Source organism: Symphalangus syndactylus, chromosome 6 (assembly GCF_028878055.3).
Source record: "Symphalangus syndactylus isolate Jambi chromosome 6, NHGRI_mSymSyn1-v2.1_pri, whole genome shotgun sequence".
NCBI lineage: Eukaryota > Metazoa > Chordata > Mammalia > Primates > Hylobatidae > Symphalangus > Symphalangus syndactylus.
In genome coordinates, this window is record NC_072428.2 from 152055094 (window position 1) to 152080686 (window position 25593).

Sequence of the window (25593 nt, forward strand, 5' to 3'; positions counted from 1 at the left end):
AATGCAACTGGACATTCGTAGCGCTAAGTGGGTAATAGTGGAAAAAAGAATATGTTCAAATATAAACTACACAGAAGCATTGTATGAAACTACTTTCTGTTCTGTGCATTCAACTAACCGAGTTGAACCTTACTTTTCATTGAGCCGTTCTGAAACACTCTTTCTGTCGAAACTGCAATTGGACATGCTAAGCGCTAAGAGGCCTACATTGGGAAAAAGAATATCTTCAAGTAAAAACTACACAGATGCATTCTGTGAAACTTATTTCTGATCTGTAAATTCAGTTAACAGAGATAAAACATATTTTTGATTGAGCAGTTATGAAACACTCTTTTTGTAGAAAATGCAAGTGGAGATTCGGAGCGCTAAGAGGGTAATAGTGGAAAAAGGAATGTCTTCAAATATAAACTACACAGAATCATTCAGTGAAACTTCTTTCTGATCTGTGCATTCAGCTAACAGAGTTAAACCATACTTTTGATTGAGCAGATCTGAACACTCTTTCTGTAGAAAATGCACCTGGACATTCGGAGCGCTAAGAGCGTAGTAGTGGAAAAAGGAATATATTCAAATATAAACTACACAGAAGCATTCTGTGAAACTTCTTTCTGATCTGAGCATTCAGCTAACAGAGTTAAACCATACTTTTGATTGAGCAGTTTTGAAACACTCTGTCTGTAGAAAATGCAACTGGACATTCGTAGCGCTAAGTGGGTAATAGTGGAAAAAAGAATATGTTCAAATATAAACTACACAGAAGCATTGTATGAAACTTCTTTCTGTTCTGTGCATTCAACTAACAGAGTTGAACCTTACTTTTGATTGAGCCGTTCTGAAACACTCTTTCTGTAGAAACTGCAATTGGACATTCTGAGCGCTAAGAGGCCTATATTGGGAAAAAGGATGTCTGCAAATAAAAACTACACAGAAGAATTGTGTGAAACTTCTTTCTCTTCTGTTTGTTCAACTAAAAGAGTTGAACCTTAGTTTTGATTGAGCCGTTCTGAAACACTCTTTCTGTAGAAAATGCAAGTGGAGATTCGGAGCGCTAAGAGGGTTATAGTGGAAAAAGGAATGTCTCCAAATATAAACTACACAGAATCATTCTGTGAAACTTCTTTCTGATCTGTGCATTCAGCTAACAGAGTTAAACCATACTTTTGATTGAGCAGATCTGAACACTCTTTCTGTAGAAAATGCAACTGGACATTTGGAGCGCTAAGAGAGTAGTAGTGGAAAAAGGAATATATTCAAATATAAACTACACAGAAGCATTCTGTGAAACTTCTTTCTGATCTGAGCATTCAGCTAACAGAGTTAAACCATACTTTTGATTGAGCAGTTTTGAAACACTCTGTCTGTAGAAAATGCAACTGGACATTCGTAGCGCTAAGTGGGTAATAGTGGAAAAAAGAATATGTTCAAATATAAACTACACAGAAGCATTGTATGAAACTTCTTTCTGTTCTGTGCATTCAACTAACAGAGTTGAACCTTACTTTTGATTGAGCCTTTCTGAAACACTCTTTCTGTAGAAACTGCAATTGGACATTCTGAGCCCTAAGAGGCCTCTATTGGGAAAAATAATATCTTCAAATAAAAACTACACAGAAGCATTGTGTGAAACTTATTTCTGATATGTTCATTAAGCTAACAGAGTTAAACCATACATTTGATGGCGCAGTTCTGAACACTCTTTCTGTAGAAAATGCAAGTGGACATTCGGAGCGCTAAGAGGGTAATAGTGGAAAAAGGAATATATTCAAATATAAACTACACAGTAGCATTCTGTGAAAATTCTTTCTGTTCTGTGCATTCAACTAACAGTGTTGAACCTTACTTTTGATTGAGCCGTTCTGAAACACTCTTTCTGTAGAAACTGCAATTGGACATGCTAAGCGCTAAGAGGCCTACATTGGGAAAAAAAATATCTTCAAATAAAAACTACACAGATGCATTCTGTGAAACTTATTTCTGATCTGTAAATTCAGTTAACAGAGATAAAACATATTTTTGATTGAGCAGTTATGAAACACTCTTTTTGTAGAAAATGCAAGTGGAGATTCGGAGCGCTAAGAGGGTAATAGTGGAAAAAGGAATGTCTTCAAATATAAACTACACAGAATCATTCGGTGAAACTTCTTTCTGATCTGTGCATTCAGCTAACAGAGTTAAACCATACTTTTGATTGAGCAGATCTGAACACTCTTTCTGTAGAAAATGCAACTGGACATTTGGAGCGCTAAGAGCGTAGTAGTGGAAAAAGGAATATATTCAAATATAAACTACACAGAAGCATTCTGTGAAACTTCTTTCTGATCTGAGCATTCAGCTAACACAGTTAAACCATACTTTTGATTGAGCAGTTTTGAAACACTCTGTCTGTAGAAAATGCAACTGGACATTCGTAGCGCTAAGTGGGTAATAGTGGAAAAAAGAATATGTTCAAATATAAACTACACAGAAGCATTGTATGAAACTTCTTTCTGTTCTGTGCATTCAACTAACAGAGTTGAACCTTACTTTTGATTGAGCCGTTCTGAAACACTCTTTCTGTAGAAACTGCAATTGGACATTCTGAGCGCTAAGAGGCCTATATTGGGAAAAAGAATGTCTGCAAATAAAAACTACACAGAAGAATTGTGTGAAACTTCTTTCTCTTCTGTTTGTTCAACTAAAAGAGTTGAACCTTAGTTTTGATTGAGCCGTTCTGAAACACTCTTTCTGTAGAAACTGCAATTGGACATGCTAAGCGCTAAGAGGCCTACATTGGGAAAAAGAATATCTTCAAGTAAAAACTACACAGATGCATTCTGTGAAACTTATTTCTGATCTGTAAATTCAGTTAACAGAGATAAAACATATTTTTGATTGAGCAGTTATGAAACACTCTTTTTGTAGAAAATGCAAGTGGAGATTCGGAGCGCTAAGAGGGTAATAGTGGAAAAAGGAATGTCTTCAAATATAAACTACACAGAATCATTCGGTGAAACTTCTTTCTGATCTGTGCATTCAGCTAACAGAGTTAAACCATACTTTTGATTGAGCAGATCTGAACACTCTTTCTGTAGAAAATGCAACTGGACATTTGGAGCGCTAAGAGCGTAGTAGTGGAAAAAGGAATATATTCAAATATAAACTACACAGAAGCATTCTGTGAAACTTCTTTCTGATCTGAGCATTCAGCTAACAGAGTTAAACCATACTTTTGATTGAGCAGTTTTGAAACACTCTGTCTGTAGAAAATGCAACTGGACATTCGTAGCGCTAAGTGGGTAATAGTGGAAAAAAGAATATGTTCAAATATAAACTACACAGAAGCATTGTATGAAACTTCTTTCTGTTCTGTGCATTCAACTAACAGAGTTGAACCTTACTTTTGATTGAGCCGTTCTGAAACACTCTTTCTGTAGAAACTGCAATTGGACATTCTGAGCGCTAAGAGGCCTATATTGGGAAAAAGAATGTCTACAAATAAAAACTACACAGAAGAATTGTGTGAAACTTCTTTCTGTTCTGTTTGTTCAACTAAAAGAGTTGAACCTTAGTTTTGATTGAGCCGTTCTGAAACACTCTTTCTGTAGAAAATGCAAGTGGAGATTCGGAGCGCTAAGAGGGTAATAGTGGAAAAAGGAATGTCTCCAAATATAAACTACACAGAATCATTCGGTGAAACTTCTTTCTGATCTGTGTATTCAGCTAACAGAGTTAAACCATACTTTTGATTGAGCAGATCTGAACACTCTTTCTGTAGAAAATGCAACTGGACATTTGGAGCGCTAAGAGAGTAGTAGTGGAAAAAGGAATATATTCAAATATAAACTACACAGAAGCATTCTGTGAAACTTCTTTCTGTTCTGAGCATTCAGCTAACAGATTTAAACCATACTTTTGATTGAGCAGTATTGAAAAACTCTGTCTGTAGAAAATGCAACTGGACATTCGTAGCGCTAAGTGGGTAATAGTGGAAAAAATAATATGTTCAAATATAAACTACACAGAAGCATTGTATGAAACTTCTTTCTGTTCTGTGCATTCAACTAACAGAGTTGAACCTTACTTTTGATTGAGCCTTTCTGAAACACTCTTTCTGTAGAAACTGCAATTGGACATTCTGAGCGCTAAGAGGACTCTATTGGGAAAAATAATATCTTCAAATAAAAACTACACAGAAGCATTGTGTGAAACTTATTTCTGATATGTTCATTAAGCTAACAGAGTTAAACCATACATTTGATGGCGCAGTTCTGAACACTCTTTCTGTAGAAAATGCAAGTGGACATTCGGAGCGCTAAGAGGGTAATAGTGGAAAAAGGAATATATTCAAATATAAACTACACAGTAGCATTCTGTGAAAATTCTTTCTGTTCTGTGCATTCAACTAACAGTGTTGAACCTTACTTTTGATTGAGCCGTTCTGAAACACTCTTTCTGTAGAAACTGCAATTGGACATGCTAAGCGCTAAGAGGCCTACATTGGGAAAAAAAATATCTTCAATTAAAAACTACACAGATGCATTCTGTGAAACTTATTTCTGATCTGTAAATTCAGTTAACAGAGATAAAACATATTTTTCATTGAGCAGTTATGAAACACTCTTTTTGTAGAAAATGCAAGTGGAGATTCGGAGCGCTAAGAGGGTAATAGTGGAAAAAGGAATGTCTTCAAATATAAACTACACAGAATCATTCGGTGAAACTTCTTTCTGATCTGTGCATTCAGCTAACAGAGTTAAACCATACTTTTGATTGAGCAGATCTGAACACTCTTTCTGTAGAAAATGCAACTGGACATTTGGAGCGCTAAGAGCGTAGTAGTGGAAAAAGGAATATATTCAAATATAAACTACACAGAAGCATTCTGTGAAACTTCTTTCTGATCTGAGCATTCAGCTAACACAGTTAAACCATACTTTTGATTGAGCAGTTTTGAAACACTCTGTCTGTAGAAAATGCAACTGGACATTCGTAGCGCTAAGTGGGTAATAGTGGAAAAAAGAATATGTTCAAATATAAACTACACAGAAGCATTGTATGAAACTTCTTTCTGTTCTGTGCATTCAACTAACAGAGTTGAACCTTACTTTTGATTGAGCCGTTCTGAAACACTCTTTCTGTAGAAACTGCAATTGGACATTCTGAGCGCTAAGAGGCCTATATTGGGAAAAAGAATGTCTGCAAATAAAAACTACACAGAAGAATTGTGTGAAACTTCTTTCTCTTCTGTTTGTTCAACTAAAAGAGTTGAACCTTAGTTTTGATTGAGCCGTTCTGAAACAGTCTTTCTGTAGAAACTGCAATTGGACATGCTAAGCGCTAAGAGGCCTACATTGGGAAAAAGAATATCTTCAAGTAAAAACTACACAGATGCATTCTGTGAAACTTATTTCTGATCTGTAAATTCAGTTAACAGAGATAAAACATATTTTTGATTGAGCAGTTATGAAACACTCTTTTTGTAGAAAATGCAAGTGGAGATTCGGAGCGCTAAGAGGGTAATAGTGGAAAAAGGAATGTCTTCAAATATAAACTACACAGAATCATTCGGTGAAACTTCTTTCTGATCTGTGCATTCATCTAACAGAGTTAAACCATACTTTTGATTGAGCAGATCTGAACACTCTTTCTGTAGAAAATGCAACTGGACATTTGGAGCGCTAAGAGCGTAGTAGTGGAAAAAGGAATATATTCAAATATAAACTACACAGAAGCATTCTGTGAAACTTCTTTCTGATCTGAGCATTCAGCTAACAGAGTTAAACCATACTTTTGATTGAGCAGTTTTGAAACACTCTGTCTGTAGAAAATGCAACTGGACATTCGTAGCGCTAAGTGGGTAATAGTGGAAAAAAGAATATGTTCAAATATAAACTACACAGAAGCATTGTATGAAACTTCTTTCTGTTCTGTGCATTCAACTAACCGAGTTGAACCTTACTTTTCATTGAGCCGTTCTGAAACACTCTTTCTGTAGAAACTGCAATTGGACATGCTAAGCGCTAAGAGGCCTACATTGGGAAAAAGAATATCTTCAAGTAAAAACTACACAGATGCATTCTGTGAAACTTATTTCTGATCTGTAAATTCAGTTAACAGAGATAAAACATATTTTTGATTGAGCAGTTATGAAACACTCTTTTTGTAGAAAATGCAAGTGGAGATTCGGAGCGCTAAGAGGGTAATAGTGGAAAAAGGAATGTCTTCAAATATAAACTACACAGAATCATTCGGTGAAACTTCTTTCTGATCTGTGCATTCAGCTAACAGAGTTAAACCATACTTTTGATTGAGCAGATCTGAACACTCTATCTGTAGAAAATGCAACTGGACATTTGGAGCGCTAAGAGCGTAGTAGTGGAAAAAGGAATATATTCAAATATAAACTACACAGAAGCATTCTGTGAAACTTCTTTCTGATCTGAGCATTCAGCTAACAGAGTTAAACCATACTTTTGATTGAGCAGTTTTGAAACACTCTGTCTGTAGAAAATGCAACTGGACATTCGTAGCGCTAAGTGGGTAATAGTGGAAAAAAGAATATGTTCAAATATAAACTACACAGAAGCATTGTATGAAACTTCTTTCTGTTCTGTGCATTCAACTAACAGAGTTGAACCTTACTTTTGATTGAGCCGTTCTGAAACACTCTTTCTGTAGAAACTGCAATTGGACATTCTGAGCGCTAAGAGGCCTATATTGGGAAAAAGAATGTCTACAAATAAAAACTCCACAGAAGAATTGTGTGAAACTTCTTTCTGTTCTGTTTGTTCAACTAAAAGAGTTGAACCTTAGTTTTGATTGAGCCGTTCTGAAACACTCTTTCTGTAGAAAATGCAAGTGGAGATTCGGAGCGCTAAGAGGGTAATAGTGGAAAAAGGAATGTCTCCAAATATAAACTACACAGAATCATTCTGTGAAACTTCTTTCTGATCTGTGCATTCAGCTAACAGAGTTAAACCGTACTTTTGATTGAGCAGATCTGAACACTCTTTCTGTAGAAAATGCAACTGGACATTTGGAGCGCTAAGAGAGTAGTAGTGGAAAAAGGAATATATTCAAATATAAACTACACAGAAGCATTCTGTGAAACTTCTTTCTGTTCTGAGCATTCAGCTAACAGAGTTAAACCATACTTTTGATTGAGCAGTATTGAAAAACTCTGTCTGTAGAAAATGCAACTGGACATTCGTAGCGCTAAGTGGGTAATAGTGGAAAAAAGAATATGTTCAAATATAAACTACACAGAAGCATTGTATGAAACTTCTTTCTGTTCTGTGCATTCAACTAACAGAGTTGAACCTTACTTTTGATTGAGCCTTTCTGAAACACTCTTTCTGTAGAAACTGCAATTGGACATTCTGAGCGCTAAGAGGCCTCTATTGGGAAAAATAATATCTTCAAATAAAAACTACACAGAAGCATTGTGTGAAACTTATTTCTGATATGTTCATTAAGCTAACAGAGTTAAACCATACTTTTGATTGCGCAGTTCTGAACACTCTTTCTGTAGAAAATGCAAGTGGACATTCGGAGCGCTAAGAGGGTAATAGTGGAAAAAGGAATATATTCAAATATAAATTACACAGTAGCATTCTGTGAAAATTCTTTCTGTTCTGTGCATTCAACTAACAGTGTTGAACCTTACTTTTGATTGAGCCGTTCTGAAATACTCTTTCTGTAGAAACTGCAATTGGACATGCTAAGCGCTAAGAGGCCTACATTGGGAAAAAAAATATCTTCAAATAAAAACTACACAGATGCATTCTGTGAAACTTATTTCTGATCTGTAAATTCAGTTAACAGAGATAAAACATATTTTTGATTGAGCAGTTATGAAACACTCTTTTTGTAGAAAATGCAAGTGGAGATTCGGAGCTCTAAGAGGGTAATAGTGGAAAAAGGAATGTCTTCAAATATAAACTACACAGAATCATTCGGTGAAACTTCTTTCTGATCTGTGCATTCAGCTAACAGAGTTAAACCATACTTTTGATTGAGCAGATCTGAACACTCTTTCTGTAGAAAATGCAACTGGACATTTGGAGCGCTAAGAGCGTAGTAGTGGAAAAAGGAATATATTCAAATATAAACTACACAGAAGCATTCTGTGAAACTTCTTTCTGATCTGAGCATTCAGCTAACAGAGTTAAACCATACTTTTGATTGAGCAGTTTTGAAACCCTCTGTCTGTAGAAAATGCAACTGGACATTCGTAGCGCTAAGTGGGTAATAGTGGAAAAAGAATATGTTCAAATATAAACTACACAGAAGCATTGTATGAAACTTCTTTCTGTTCTGTGCATTCAACTAACAGAGTTGAACCTTACTTTTGATTGAGCCGTTCTGAAACACTCTTTCTGTAGAAACTGCAATTGGACATTCTGAGCGCTAAGAGGCCTATATTGGGAAAAAGAATGTCTGCAAATAAAAACTACACAGAAGAATTGTGTGAAACTTCTTTCTCTTCTGTTTGTTCAACTAAAAGAGTTGAACCTTAGTTTTGATTGAGCCGTTCTGAAACAGTCTTTCTGTAGAAACTGCAATTGGACATGCTAAGCGCTAAGAGGCCTACATTGGGAAAAAGAATATCTTCAAGTAAAAACTACACAGATGCATTCTGTGAAACTTATCTCTGATCTGTAAATTCAGTTAACAGAGATAAAACATATTTTTGATTGAGCAGTTATGAAACACTCTTTTTGTAGAAAATGCAAGTGGAGATTCGGAGCGCTAAGAGGGTAATAGTGGAAAAAGGAATGTCTTCAAATATAAACTACACAGAATCATTCGGTGAAACTTCTTTCTGATCTGTGCATTCAGCTAACAGAGTTAAACCATACTTTTGATTGAGCAGATCTGAACACTCTATCTGTAGAAAATGCAACTGGACATTTGGAGCGCTAAGAGCGTAGTAGTGGAAAAAGGAATATATTCAAATATAAACTACACAGAAGCATTCTGTGAAACTTCTTTCTGATCTGAGCATTCAGCTAACAGAGTTAAACCATACTTTTGATTGTGCAGTTTTGAAACACTCTGTCTGTAGAAAATGCAACTGGACATTCGTAGCGCTAAGTGGGTAATAGTGGAAAAAAGAATATGTTCAAATATAAACTACAGAGAAGCATTGTATGAAACTTCTTTCTGTTCTGTGCGTTCAACTAACAGAGTTGAACCTTACTTTTGATTGAGCCGTTCTGAAACACTCTTTCTGTAGAAACTGCAATTGGACATTCTGAGCGCTAAGAGGCCTATATTGGGAAAAAGAATGTCTACAAATAAAAACTCCACAGAAGAATTGTGTGAAACTTCTTTCTGTTCTGTTTGTTCAACTAAAAGAGTTGAACCTTAGTTTTGATTGAGCCGTTCTGAAACACTCTTTCTGTAGAAAATGCAAGTGGAGATTCGGAGCGCTAAGAGGGTAATAGTGGAAAAAGGAATGTCTCCAAATATAAACTACACAGAATCATTCTGTGAAACTTCTTTCTGATCTGTGCATTCAGCTAACAGAGTTAAACCGTACTTTTGATTGAGCAGATCTGAACACTCTTTCTGTAGAAAATGCAACTGGACATTTGGAGCGCTAGGAGAGTCGTAGTGGAAAAAGGAATATATTCAAATATAAACTACACAGAAGCATTCTGTGAAACTTCTTTCTGATCTGAGCATTCAGCTAACAGAGTTAAACCATATTTTTGATTGAGCAGTTTTGAAACACTCTGTCTGTAGAAAATGCAACTGGACATTCGTAGCGCTAAGGGGGTAATAGTGGAAAAAAGAATAATTTCAAATATAAACTACACAGAAGCATTGTATGAAACTTCTTTCTGTTCTGTGCATTCAACTAACAGAGTTGAACCTTACTTTTGATTGAGCCTTTCTGAAACACTCTTTCTGTAGAAACTGCAATTGGACATTCTGAGCGCTAAGAGGCCTCTATTGGGAAAAATAATATCTTCAAATAAAAACTACACAGAAGCATTGTTTGAAACTTATTTCTGATATGTTCATTAAGCTAACAGAGTTAAACCATACTTTTGATTGCGCAGTTCTGAACACTCTTTCTGTAGAAAATGCAAGTGGACATTCTGAGCGCTAAGAGGGTAATAGTGGAAAAAGGAATATATTCAAATATAAACTACACAGTAGCATTCTGTGAAAATTCTTTCTGTTCTGTGCATTCAACTAACAGAGTTGAACCTTACTTTTGATTGAGCCGTTCTGAAACACTCTTTCTGTAGAAACTGCAATTGGACATGCTAAGCGCTAAGAGGCCTACACTGGGAAAAAGAATATCTTCAAATAAAAACTACACAGATGCATTCTGTGAAACTTATTTCTGATCTGTGAATTCAGTTAACAGAGATAAAACATATTTTTGATTGAGCAGTTATGAAACACTCTTTTTGTAGAAAATGCAAGTGGAGATTCGGAGCGCTAAGAGGGTAATAGTGGAAAAAGGAATGTCTTCAAATATAAACTACACAGAATCATTCGGTGAAACTTCTTTCTGATCTGTGCATTCAGCTAACAGAGTTAAACCATACTTTTGATTGAGCAGATCTGAACACTCTTTCTGTTGAAAATGCAACTGGACATTTGGAGCGCTAAGAGCGCAGTAGTGGAAAAAGGAATATATTCAAATATAAACTACACAGAAGCATTCTGTGAAACTTCTTTCTGATCTGAGCATTCAGCTAACAGAGTTAAACCATATTTTTGATTGAGCAGTTTTGAAACACTCTGTCTGTAGAAAATGCAACTGGACATTCGTAGCGCTAAGTGGGTAATAGTGGAAAAAAGAATATGTTCAAATATAAACTACACAGAAGCATTGTATGAAACTTCTTTCTGTTCTGTGCATTCAACTAACAGAGTTGAACCTTACTTTTGATTGAGCCGTTCTGAAACACTCTTTCTGTAGAAACTGCAATTGGACATTCTGAGCGCTAAGAGGCCTATATTGGGAAAAAGAATGTCTGCAAATAAAAACTGCACCGAAGAATTGTGTGAAACTTCTTTCTCTTCTGTTTGTTCAACTAATAGAGTTGAACCTTAGTTTTGATTGAGCCGTTCTGAAACACTCTTTCTGTAGAAACTGCAATTGGACATGCTAAGCGCTAAGAGGCCTACATTGGGAAAAAGAATATCTTCAAGTAAAAACTACACAGATGCATTCTGTGAAACTTATTTCTGATCTGTAAATTCAGTTAACAGAGATAAAACATATTTTTGATTGAGGAGTTATGAAACACTCTTTTTGTAGAAAATGCAAGTGGAGATTCGGAGCGCTAAGAGGTTAATAGTGGAAAAAGGAATGTCTTCAAATATAAACTACACAGAATCATTCGGTGAAACTTCTTTCTGATCTGTGCATTCAGCTAACAGAGTTAAACCATACTTTTGATTGAGCAGATCTGAACACTCTTTCTGTAGAAAATGCAACTGGACATTTGGAGCGCTAAGAGCGTAGTAGTGGAAAAAGGAATATATTCAAATATAAACTACACAGAAGCATTCTGTGAAACTTCTTTCTGATCTGAGCATTCAGCTAACAGAGTTAAACCATACTTTTGATTGAGCAGTTTTGAAACACTCTCTCTGTAGAAAATGCAACTGGACATTCGTAGCGCTAAGTGGGTAATAGTGGAAAAAAGAATATGTTCAAATATAAACTACACAGAAGCATTGTATGAAACTTCTTTCTGTTCTGTGCATTCAACTAACCGAGTTGAACCTTACTTTTCATTGAGCCGTTCTGAAACACTCTTTCTGTAGAAACTGCAATTGGACATGCTAAGCGCTAAGAGGCCTACATTGGGAAAAAGAATATCTTCAAGTAAAAACTACACAGATGCATTCTGTGAAACTTATTTCTGATCTGTAAATTCAGTTAACAGAGATAAAACATATTTTTGATTGAGCAGTTATGAAACACTCTTTTTGTAGAAAATGCAAGTGGAGATTCGGAGCGCTAAGAGGGTAATAGTGGAAAAAGGAATGTCTTCAAATATAAACTACACAGAATCATTCGGTGAAACTTCTTTCTGATCTGTGCATTCAGCTAACAGAGTTAAACCATACTTTTGATTGAGCAGATCTGAACACTCTTTCTGTAGAAAATGCAACTGGACATTTGGAGCGCTAAGAGCGTAGTAGTGGAAAAAGGAATATATTCAAATATAAACTACACAGAAGCATTCTGTGAAACTTCTTTCTGATCTGAGCATTCAGCTAACAGAGTTAAACCATACTTTTGATTGAGCAGTTTTGAAACACTCTGTCTGTAGAAAATGCAACTGGACATTCGTAGCGCTAAGTGGGTAATAGTGGAAAAAAGAATATGTTCAAATATAAACTACACAGAAGCATTGTATGAAACTTCTTTCTGTTCTGTGCATTCAACTAACAGAGTTGAACCTTACTTTTGATTGAGCCGTTCTGAAACACTCTTTCTGTAGAAACTGCAATTGGACATTCTGAGCGCTAAGAGGCCTATATTGGGAAAAAGAATGTCTACAAATAAAAACTACACAGAAGAATTGTGTGAAACTACTTTCTGTTCTGTTTGTTCAACTAAAAGAGTTGAACCTTAGTTTTGATTGAGCCGTTCTGAAACACTCTTTCTGTAGAAAATGCAAGTGGAGATTCGGAGCGCTAAGAGGGTAATAGTGGAAAAAGGAATGTCTCCAAATATAAACTACACAGAATCATTCTGTGAAACTTCTTTCTGATCTGTGCATTCAGCTAACAGTGTTAAACCATACTTTTGATTGAGCAGATCTGAACACTCTTTCTGTAGAAAATGCAACTGGACATTTGGAGCGCTAAGAGCGTAGTAGTGGAAAAAGGAATATATTCAAATATAAACTACACAGAAGCATTCTGTGAAACTTCTTTCTGATCTGAGCATTCAGCTAACAGAGTTAAACCATACTTTTGATTGAGCAGTTTTGAAACACTCTGTCTGTAGAAAATGCAACTGGACATTCGTAGCGCTAAGTGGGTAATAGTGGAAAAAAGAATATGTTCAAATATAAACTACACAGAAGCATTGTATGAAACTTCTTTCTGTTCTGTGCATTCAACTAACAGAGTTGAACCTTACTTTTGATTGAGCCTTTCTGAAACACTCTTTCTGTAGAATCTGCAATTGGACATTCTGAGCGCTAAGAGGCCTATATTGGGAAAAATAATATCTTCAAATAAAAACTACACAGAAGCATTGTGTGAAACTTATTTCTGATATGTTCATTAAGCTAACAGAGTTAAACCATACTTTTGATTGCGCAGTTCTGAACACTCTTTCTGTAGAAAATGCAAGTGGACATTCGGAGCGCTAAGAGGGTAATAGTGGAAAAGGGAATATATTCAAATATAAACTACACAGTAGCATTCTGTGAAAATTCTTTCTGTTCTGTGCATTCAACTAACAGAGTTCAACCTTACTTTTGATTGAGCCATTCTGAAACACTGTTTCTGTAGAAAGTGCAATTGGACATGCTAAGCGCTAAGAGGCCTACATTGGGAAAAATAATATCTTCAAATAAAAACTACACAGATGCATTCTGTGAAACTTATTTCTGATCTGTAAATTCAGTTAACAGAGATAAAACATATTTTTGATTGAGCGGTTATGAAACACTCTTTTTGTAGAAAATGCAAGTGGAGATTCGGAGCGCTAAGTGGGTAATAGTGGAAAAAGGAATGTCTTCAATTATAAACTACACAGAATCATTCGGTGAAACTTCTTTCTGATCTGTGCATTCAGCTAACAGAGTTAAACCATACTTTTGATTGAGCAGATCTGAACACTCTTTCTGTTGAAAATGCAACTGGACATTTGGAGCGCTAAGAGCGTAGTAGTGGAAAAAGGAATATATTCAAATATAAACTACACAGAAGCATTCTGTGAAACTTCTTTCTGATCTGAGCATACAGCTAACAGAGTTAAACCATACTTTTGATTGAGCAGTTTTGAAACACTCTGTCTGTAGGAAATGCAACTGGACATTCGTAGCGCTAAGTGGGTAATAGTGGAAAAAAGAATATGTTCAAATATAAACTACACAGAAGCATTGTATGAAACTTGTTTCTGTTCTGTGCATTCAACTAACAGAGTTGAACCTTACTTTTGATTGAGCCGTTCTGAAACACTCTTTCTGTAGAAACTGCAATTGGACATTCTGAGCGTTAAGAGGCCTATATTGGGAAAAAGAATGTCTACAAATAAAAACTACACAGAAGAATTGTGTGAAACTTCCTTCTGTTCTGTTTGTTCAACTAAAAGAGTTGAACCTTAGTTTTGATTGAGCCGTTCTGAAACACTCTTTCTGTAGAAAATGCAAGAGGAGATTCGGAGCGCTAAGAGGGTAATAGTGGAAAAAGGAATGTCTCCAAATATAAACTACACAGAATCATTCTGTGAAACTTCTTTCTGATCTGTGCATTCAGCTAACAGAGTTAAACCATACTTTTGATTGAGCAGATCTGAACACTCTTTCTGTAGAAAATGCAACTGGACATTTGGAGCGCTAAGAGAGTAGTAGTGGAAAAAGGAATATATTCAAATATAAACTACACAGAAGCATTCTGTGAAACTTCTTTCTGATCTGAGCATTCAGCTAACAGAGTTAAACCATACTTTTGATTGAGCAGTTTTGAAACACTCTGTCTGTAGAAAATGCAACTGGACATTCGTAGCGCTAAGTGGGTAATAGTGGAAAAAAGAATTTGTTCAAATATAAACTACACAGAAGCATTGTATGAAACTTCTTTCTGTTCTGTGCATTCAACTAACAGAGTTGAACCTTACTTTTGATTGAGCCTTTCTGAAACACTCTTTCTGTAGAATCTGCAATTGGACATTCTGAGCGCTAAGAGGCCTATATTGGGAAAAATAATATCTTCAAATAAAAACTACACAGAAGCATTGTGTGAAACTTATTTCTGATATGTTCATTAAGCTAACAGAGTTAAACCATACTTTTGATTGCGCAGTTCTGAACACTCTTTCTGTAGAAAATGCAAGTGGACATTCGGAGCGCTAAGAGGGTAATAGTGGAAAAGGGAATATATTCAAATATAAACTACACAGTAGCATTCTGTGAAAATTCTTTCTGTTCTGTGCATTCAACTAACAGAGTTCAACCTTACTTTTGATTGAGCCATTCTGAAACACTGTTTCTGTAGAAAGTGCAATTGGACATGCTAAGCGCTAAGAGGCCTACATTGGGAAAAAGAATATCTTCAAATAAAAACTACACAGATGCATTCTGTGAAACTTATCTCTGATCTGTAAATTTAGTTAACAGAGATAAAACATATTTTTGATTGAGCGGTTATGAAACACTCTTTTTGTAGAAAATGCAAGTGGAGATTCGGAGCGCTAAGTGGGTAATAGTGGAAAAAGGAATGTCTTCAAATATAAACTACACAGAATCATTCGGTGAAACTTCTTTCTGATCTGTGCATTCAGCTAACAGAGTTAAACCATACTTTTGATTGAGCAGATCTGAACACTCTTTCTGTTGAAAATGCAACTGGACATTTGGAGCGCTAAGAGCGTAGTAGTGGAAAAAGGAATATATTCAAATATAAACTACACAGAAGCATTCTGTGAAACTTCATTCTGATCTGAGCATACAGCTAACAGAGTTAAACCATACTTTTGATTGAGCAGTTTTGAAACACTCTGTCTGTAGGAAATGCAACTGGACATTCGTAGCGCTAAGTGGGTAATAGTGGAAAAAAGAATATGTTCAAATATAAACTACACAGAAGCATTGTATGAAACTTGTTTCTGTTCTGTGCATTCAACTAACAGAGTTGAACCTTACTTTTGATTGAGCCGTTCTGAAACACTCTTTCTGTAAAAACTGCAATTGGACATTCTGAGCGTTAAGAGGCCTATATTGGGAAAAAGAATGTCTACAAATAAAAACTACACAGAAGAATTGTGTGAAACATCTTTCTGTTCTGTTTGTTCAACTAAAAGAGTTGAACCTTGGTTTTGATTGAGCCGTTCTGAAACACTCTTTCTGTAGAAAATGCAAGTGGAGATTCGGAGCGCTAAGAGGGTAATAGTGGAAAAAGGAATGTCTCCAAATATAAACTACACAGAATCATTCGGTGAAACTTCTTTCTGATCTGTGCATTCAGCTAACAGAGTTAAACCATACTTTTGATTGAGCAGATCTGAACACTCTTTCTGTAGAAAATGCAACTGGACATTTGGAGCGCTAAGAGCGTAGTAGTGGAAAAAGGAATATATTCAAATATAAACTACACAGAAGCATTCTGTGAAACTTCTTTCTGATCTGAGCATTCAGCTAACAGAGTTAAACCATACTTTTGATTGAGCAGTTTTGAAACACTCTGTCTGTAGAAAATGCAACTGGACATTCGTAGCGCTAAGTGGGTAATAGTGGAAAAAAGAATATGTTCAAATATAAACTACACAGAAGCATTGTATGAAACTTCTTTCTGTTCTGTGCATTCAACTAACAGAGTTGAACCTTACTTTTGATTGAGCCTTTCTGAAACACTCTTTCTGTAGAATCTGCAATTGGACATTCTGAGCGCTAAGAGGCCTATATTGGGAAATATAATATCTTCAAATAAAAACTACACAGAAGCATTGTGTGAAACTTATTTCTGATATGTTCATTAAGCTAACAGAGTTAAACCATACTTTTGATTGCGCAGTTCTGAACACTCTTTCTGTAGAAAATGCAAGTGGACATTCGGAGCGCTAAGAGGGTAATAGTGGAAAAGGGAATATATTCAAATATAAACTACACAGTAGCATTCTGTGAAAATTCTTTCTGTTCTGTGCATTCAAATAACAGAGTTCAACCTTACTTTTGATTGAGCCATTCTGAAACACTGTTTCTGTAGAAAGTGCAATTGGACATGCTAAGCGCTAAGAGGCCTACATTGGGAAAAAGAATATCTTCAAATAAAAACTACACAGATGCATTCTGTGAAACTTATTTCTGATCTGTAAATTCAGTTAACAGAGATAAAACATATTTTTGATTGAGCGGTTATGAAACACTCTTTTTGTAGAAAATGCAAGTGGAGATTCGGAGCGCTAAGTGGGTAATAGTGGAAACAGGAATGTCTTCAAATATAAACTACACAGAATCATTCGGTGAAACTTCTTTCTGATCTGTGCATTCAGCTAACAGAGTTAAACCATACTTTTGATTGAGCAGATCTGAACACTCTTTCTGTTGAAAATGCAACTGGACATTTGGAGCGCTAAGAGCGTAGTAGTGGAAAAAGGAATATATTCAAATATAAACTACACAGAAGCATTCTGTGAAACTTCTTTCTGATCTGAGCATACAGCTAACAGAGTTAAACCATACTTTTGATTGAGCAGTTTTGAAACACTCTGTCTGTAGGAAATGCAACTGGACATTCGTAGCGCTAAGTGGGTAATAGTGGAAAAAAGAATATGTTCAACTATAAACTACACAGAAGCATTGTATGAAACTTGTTTCTGTTCTGTGCATTCAACTAACAGAGTTGAACCTTACTTTTGATTGAGCCGTTCTGAAACACTCTTTCTGTAGAAACTGCAATTGGACATTCTGAGCGTTAAGAGGCCTATATTGGGAAAAAGAATGTCTACAAATAAAAACTACACAGAAGAATTGTGTGAAACTTCTTTCTGTTCTGTTTGTTCAACTAAAAGAGTTGAACCTTAGTTTTGATTGAGCCGTTCTGAAACACTCTTTCTGTAGAAAATGCAAGTGGAGATTCGGAGCGCTAAGAGGGTAATAGTGGAAAAAGTAATGCCTTCAAATATAAACTACACAGAATCATTCGGTGAAACTTCTTTCTGATCTGTGCATTCAGCTAACAGAGTTAAACCATACTTTTGATTGAGCAGATCTGAACACTCTTTCTGTAGAAAATGCAACTGGACATTTGGAGCGCTAAGAGCGTAGTAGTGGAAAAAGGAATATATTCAAATATAAACTACACAGAAGCATTCTGTGAAACTTCTTTCTGATCTGAGCATTCAGCTAACAGAGTTAAACCATACTTTTGATTGAGCAGTTTTGAAACACTCTGTCTGTAGAAAATGCAACTGGACATTCGTAGCGCTAAGTGGGTAATAGTGGAAAAAAGAATATGTTCAAATATAAACTACACAGAAGCATTGTATGAAACTTCTTTCTGTTCTGTGCATTCAACTAACAGAGTTGAACCTTTCTTTTGATTGAGCCTTTCTGAAACACTCTTTCTGTAGAATCTGCAATTGGACATTCTGAGCGCTAAGAGGCCTATATTGGGAAAAAGAGTATCTTCAAATAAAAACTACACAGAAGCATTGTGTGAAACTTATTTCTGATATGTTCATTAAGCTAACAGAGTTAAACCATACTTTTGATTGCGCAGTTCTGAACACTCTTTCTGTAGAAAATGCAAGTGGACATTCGGAGCGCTAAGAGGTTAATAGTGGAAAAGGGAATATATTCAAATATAAACTACACAGTAGCATTCTGTGAAAATTCTTTTGGTTCTGTGCATTCAACTAACAGAGTTCAACCTTACTTTTGATTGAGCCATTCTGAAACACTGTTTCTGTAGAAAGTGCAATTGGACATGCTAAGCGCTAAGAGGCCTACATTGGGAAAAAGAATATCTTCAAATAAAAACTACACAGATGCATTCTGTGAAACTTATTTCTGATCTGTAAATTCAGTTAACAGAGATAAAACATATTTTTGATTGAGCGGTTATGAAACACTCTTTTTGTAGAAAATGCAAGTGGAGATTCGTAGCGCTAAGTGGGTAATAGTGGAAAAAGGAATGTCTTCAATATAAACTACACAGAATCATTCGGTGAAACTTCTTTCTGATCTGTGCATTCAGCTAACAGAGTTAAACCATACTTTTGATTGAGCAGATCTGAACACTCTTTCAGTTGAGAATGCAACTGGACATTTGGAGCGCTAAAGGCGTAGTAGTGGAAAAAGGAATATATTCAAATATAAACTACACAGAAGCATTCTGTGAAACTTCTTTCTGATCTGAGCATTCAGCTAACAGAGTTAAACCATACTTTTGATTGAGCAGTTTTGAAACACTCTGTCTGTAGAAAATGCAACTGGACATTCGTAGCGCTAAGTGGGTAATAGTGGAAAAAAGAATATGTTCAAATATGAACTACACAGAAGCATTGTATGAAACTTCTTTCTGTTCTGTGCATTCAACTAACAGAGTTGAACCTTACTTTAGATTGAGCCGTTCTGAAACACTCTTTCTGTAGAAACTGCAATTGGACATTCTGAGCGCTAAGAGGCCTATATTGGGAAAAAGAATGTCTACAAATAAAAACTACACAGAAGAATTGTGTGAAACTTCTTTCTGTTCTGTTTGTTCAACTAAAAGAGTTGAACCTTAGTTTTGATTGAGCCGTTCTGAAACACTCTTTCTGTAGAAAATGCAAGTGGAGATTCGGAGCGCTAAGAGGGTAATAGTGGAAAAAGGAATGTCTCCAAATATAAACTACACAGAATCATTCTGTGAAACTTCTTTCTGATCTGTGCATTCAGCTAACAGAGTTAAACCATACTTTTGATTGAGCAGTTTTGAAACACTCTGTCTGTAGAATTTGCAACTGGACATTCGTAGCGCTAAGTGGGTAATAGTGGAAAAAAGAATATGTTCAAATATAAACTACACAGAAGCATTGTATGAAACATATTTTTGTTCTGTGCATTCAACTAACAGAGTTGAACCTTACTTTTGATTGAGCCTTTCTGAAACACTCTTTCTGTAGAAACTGCAATTGGACATTCTGAGCGCTAAGAGGCCTCTATTGGGAAAAATAATATCTTCAAATAAAAACTACACAGAAGCATTGTGTGAAACTTATTTCTGATATGTTCATTAAGCTAACAGAATTAAACCATACTTTTGATTGCGCAGTTCTGAACACTCTTTCTGTAGAAAATGCAACTGGGCATTCGGAGCGCTAAGAGGGTTATAGTGGAAAAAGGAATATATTCAAATATAAACTACACAGTAGCATTCTGTGAAAATTCTTTCTGTTCTGTGCATTCAACTAACAGAGTTGTACCTTACTTTTGATTGAGCCGTTCTGAAACACTCTTTCTGTAGAAACTGCAATTGGACATGCTAAGCGCTAAGAGGCCTACATTGGGAAAAAGAATATCTTCAAATAAAAACTACACAGATGCATTCTGTGAAACTTATTTCTGATCTATAAATTCAGTTAACAGAGATAAAACATATTTTTGATTGAGCAGTTATGAAACACTCCTTTTGTAGAAAATGCAAGTGGAGATTCGGAGCGCTAAGAGGGTAACAGTGGAAAAAGGAATGTCTTCAAATATAAACTACACAGAATCATTCGGTGAAACTTCTTTCTGATCTGTGCATTCAGCTAACAGAGTTAAACCATACTTTTGATTGAGCAGATCTGAACACTCTTTCTGTTGAAAATGCAACTGGACCTTTGGAGCGCTAAGAGCGTAGTAGTGGAAAAAGGAATATATTCAAATATAAACTACACAGAAGCATTCTGTGAAACTTCTTTCTGATCTGAGCATACAGCTAACAGAGTTAAACCATACTTTTGATTGAGCAGTTTTGAAACACTCTGTCTGTAGAAAATGCAACTGGACATTCGTAGCGCTAAGTGGGTAATAGTGGAAAAGAGAATATGTTCAAATATAAACTACACAGAAGCATTGTATGAAACTTCTTTCTGTTCTGTGCATTCAACTAACAGAGTTGAACCTTACTTTTGATTGAGCCGTTCTGAAACACTCTTTCTGTAGAAACTGCAATTGGACATTCTGAGCGCTAAGAGGCCTATATTGGGAAAAAGAATGTCTACAAATAAAAACTACACAGAAGAATTGTGTGAAACTTCTTTCTGTTCTGTTTGTTCAACTAAAGGGTTGAACCTTAGTTTTGATTGTGCCGTTCTGAAACACTCTTTCTGTAGAAAATGCAAGAGGAGATTCGGAGCGCTAAGAGGGTATACTGGAAAAAGGAATGTCTCCAAATATAAACTTCACAGAATCATTCTGTGAAACTTCTTTCTGATCTGTGCATTCAGCTAACAGAGTTAAACCATACTTTTGATTGAGCAGATCTGAACACTCTTTCTGTAGAAAATGCAACTGGACATTTATAGCGCTAAGAGAGTAGTAGTGGAAAAAGTAATATATTCAAATATAAACTACACAGAAGCATTCTGTGAAACTACTTTCTGAACTGAGCTTTCAGCTAACAGAGTTAAACCATACTTTTGATTGAGCAGTTTTGAAACACTCTGTCTGTAGAAAATGCAACTGGACATTCGTAGCGCTAAGTGGGTAATAGTTGAAAAAAGAATATGTTCAAATATAAACTACACAGAAGCATTGTATGAAACTTCTTTCTGTTCTGTGCATTCAACTAACAGAGTTGAACCTTACTTTTGATTGAGCCGTTCTGAAACACTCTTTCTGTAGAAACTGCAATTGGACATTCTGAGCGCTAAGAGGCCTCTATTGGGAAAAATAATATCTTCAAATAAAAACTACACAGAAGCATTGTGTGAAACTTATTTCTGATATGTTCATTAAGCTAACAGAGTTAAACCATACTTTTGATTGCGCAGTTCTGAACACTCTTTCTGTAGAAAATGCAAGTGGACATTCGGAGCACTAAGAGGGTAATAGTGGAAAAAGGAATATATTCAAATATAAACTACACAGTAGCATTCTGTGAAAATTCTTTCTGTTCTGTGCATTCAACTAACAGAATTGAACCTTACTTTTGATTGAGCCGTTCTGAAACACTCTTTCTGTAGAAACTGCAATTGGACATGCTAAGCGCTAAGAGGCCTACATTGGGAAAAAGAATATCTTCAAATAAAAACTACACAGATGCATTCTGTGAAACTTATTTCTGATCTATAAATTCAGTTAACAGACATAAAACATATTTTTGTTTGAGCAGTTATGAAACACTCTTTTTGTAGAAAATGCAAGTGGAGATTCGGAGCGCTAAGAGGATAATAGTGGAAAAAGGAATGTCTTCAAATATAAACTACACAGAATCATTCGGTGAAACTTCTTTCTGATCTGTGCATTCAGCTAACAGAGTTAAACCATACTTTTGATTGAGCAGATCTGAACACTCTTTCTGTTGAAAATGCAACTGGACCTTTGGAGCGCTAAGAGCGTAGTAGTGGAAAAAGTAATATATTCAAATATAAACTACACAGAAGCATTCTGTGAAACTTCTTTCTGATCTGAGCATACAGCTATCAGAGTTAAACCATACTTTTGATTGAGCAGTTTTGAAACACTCTGTCTGTAGAAAATGCAACTGGACATTCGTAGCGCTAAGTGGGTAATAGTGGAAAAGAGAATATGTTCAAATATAAACTACACAGAAGCATTGTATGAAACTTCTTTCTGTTCTGTGCATTCAACTAACAGAGTTGAACCTTACTTTTGATTGAGCCGTTCTGAAACACTCTTTCTGTAGAAACTGCAATTGGACATTCTGAGCGCTAAGAGGCCTATATTGGGAAAAAGAATGTCTACAAATAAAAACTACACAGAAGAATTGCGTGAAACTTCTTTCTGTTCTGTTTGTTCAACTAAAAGAGTTGAACCTTAGTTTTGATTGAGCCGTTCTGAAACACTCTTTCTGTAGAAAATGCAAGTGGAGATTCGGAGCGCTAAGAGGGTAATAGTGGAAAAAGGAATGTCTCCAAATATAAACTACACAGAATCATTCTGTGAAACTTCTTTCTGATCTGTGCATTCAGCTAACAGAGTTAAACCATACTTTTGATTGAGCAGATCTGAACACTCTTTCTGTAGAAAATGCAACTGGACATTTGGAGCGCTAAGAGAGTAGTAGTGGAAAAAGGAATATATTCAAATATAAACTAAACAGAAGCATTCTGTGAAACTTCTTCTGATCTGAGCATTCAGCTAACAGAGTTAAACCATACTTTTGATTGAGCAGTTTTGAAACACTCTGTCTGTAGAAAATGCAACTGGACATTCGTAGCGCTAAGTGGGTAATAGTGGAAAAAAGAATATGTTCAAATATAAACTACACAGAAGCATTTTATGAAACTTCTTTCTGTTCTGTGCATTCAACTAACAGAGTTGAACCTTACTTTTGATTGAGCCTTTCTGAAACACTCTTTCTGTAGAATCTGCAATTGGACATGCTAAGCGCTAAGAGGCCTACATTGGGAAAAAGAATATCTTCAAATAAAAACTACACAGATGCATTCTGTGAAACTTATTTCTGATCTGTAAATTCAGTTAACAGAGATAAAACATATTTTTGATTGAGCAGTTATGAAACACTCTTTTTGTAGAAAATGCAAGTGGAGATTCGGAGCGCTAAGAGGGTAATAGTGGAAAAAGGAATGTCTTCAAATATAAACTACACAGAATCATTCGGTGAAACTTCTTTCTGATCTGTGCATTCAGCTAACAGAGTTAAACCATACTTTTGATTGAGCAGATCTGAACACTCTTTCTGTTGAAAATGCAACTGGACATTTTGAGCGCTAAGAGCGTAGTAGAGGAAAAAGGAATATATTCAAATATAAACTACACAGAAGCATTCTGTGAAACTTCTTTCTGATCTGAGCATTCTGCTAACAGAGTTAAACCATACTTTTGATTGAGCAGTTTTGAAACACTCTGTCTGTAGAAAATGCAACTGGACATTCGTAGCGCTAAGTGGGTAATAGTGGAAAAAAGAATATGTTCAAATATAAACTACACAGAAGCATTGTATGAAACTTCTTTCTGTTCTGTGCATTCAACTAACAGAGTTGAACCTTACTTTTGATTGAGCCGTTCTGAAACACTCTTTCTGTAGAAACTGCAATTGGACATTCTGAGCGCTAAGAGGCCTATATTGGGAAAAAGAATGTCTACAAATAAAAACTACACAGAAGAATTGTGTAAAACTTCTTTCTGTTCTGTTTCTTCAACTAAAAGAGTTGAACCTTAGTTTTGATTGAGCCGTTCTGTAACAGTCTTTCTGTAGAAAATGCAAGTGGAGATTCGGAGCGCTAAGAGGGTAATAGTGGAAAAAGGAATGTCTCCAAATATAAACTACACAGAATCATTCTGTGAAACTTCTTTCTGATCTGTGCATTCAGCTAACAGAGTTAAACCATACTTTTGATTGAGCAGATCTGAACACTCTTTCTGTAGAAAATGCAACTGGACATTTGGAGTGCTAAGAGAGTAGTAGTGGAAAAAGGAGTATATTCAAATATAAACTACACAGAAGCATTCTGTGAAACTTCTTTCTGATCTGAGCATTCAGCTAACGGAGTTAAACCATACTTTTGATTGAGCAGTTTTGAAACACTCTGTCTGTAGAAAATGCAACTGGATATTCGTAGCGCTAAGTGGGTAATAGTGGAAAAAAGAATATGTTCAAATATAAACTACACAGAAGCATTGAATGAAACTTCTTTCTGTTCTGTGCATTCAACTAACAGAGTTGAACCTTACTTTATATTGAGCCTTTCTGAAACACTCTTTCTGTAGAAACTGCAATTGGACATTCTGAGCGCTAAGAGGCCTCTATTGGGAAAAATAATATCTTCAAATAAAAACTACACAGATTCATTGTGTGAAACTTATTTCTGATATGTTCATTAAGCTAACAGAGTTAAACCATACTTTTGATTGCGCAGTTCTGAACACTCTTTCTGTAGAAAATGCAAGTGGACATTCGGAGCGCTAAGAGTGTAATAGTGGAAAAAGGAATATATTCAAATATAAACTACACAGTAGCATTCTGTGAAAATTCTTTCTGTTCTGTGCATTCAACTAACAGAGTTGAACCTTACTTTTGATTGAGCCGTTCTGAAACACTCTTTCTGTAGTAACTGCAATTGGACATGCTAAGCGCTAAGAGGCCTACATTGGGAAAAAAAATATCTTCAAATAAAAACTACACAGATGCATTCTGTGAAACTTATTTCTGATCTGTAAATTCAGTTAACAGATATAAAACATATTTTTGATTGAGCAGTTTTGAAACACTCTTTTTGTAGAAAATGCAAGTGGAGATTCGGAGCGCTAAGAGGGTAACAGTGGAAAAAGGAATGTCTTCAAATATAAACTACACAGAATCATTCGGTGAAACTTCTTTCTGATCTGTGCATTCAGCTAACAGTGTTAAACCATACTTTTGATTGAGCAGATCTGAACACTCTTTCTGTAGAAAATGCAACTAGACATTTGGAGCGCTAAGAGAGTAGTAGTGGAAAAAGGAATATATTCAAATATAAACTACACAGAAGCATTCTGTGAAACTTCTTTCTGATCTGAGCATTCAGCTAACAGAGTTAAACCATACTTTTGATTGAGCAGTTTTGAAACACTCTGTCTGTAGAAAATGCAACTGGACATTCTTAGCGCTAAGTGGGTAATAGTGGAAAAAAGAATATGTTCAAATATAAACTACACAGAAGCATTGTATGAAACTTCTTTCTGTTCTGTGCATTCAACTAACAGAGTTGAACCTTACTTTTGATTGAGCCGTTCTGAAACACTC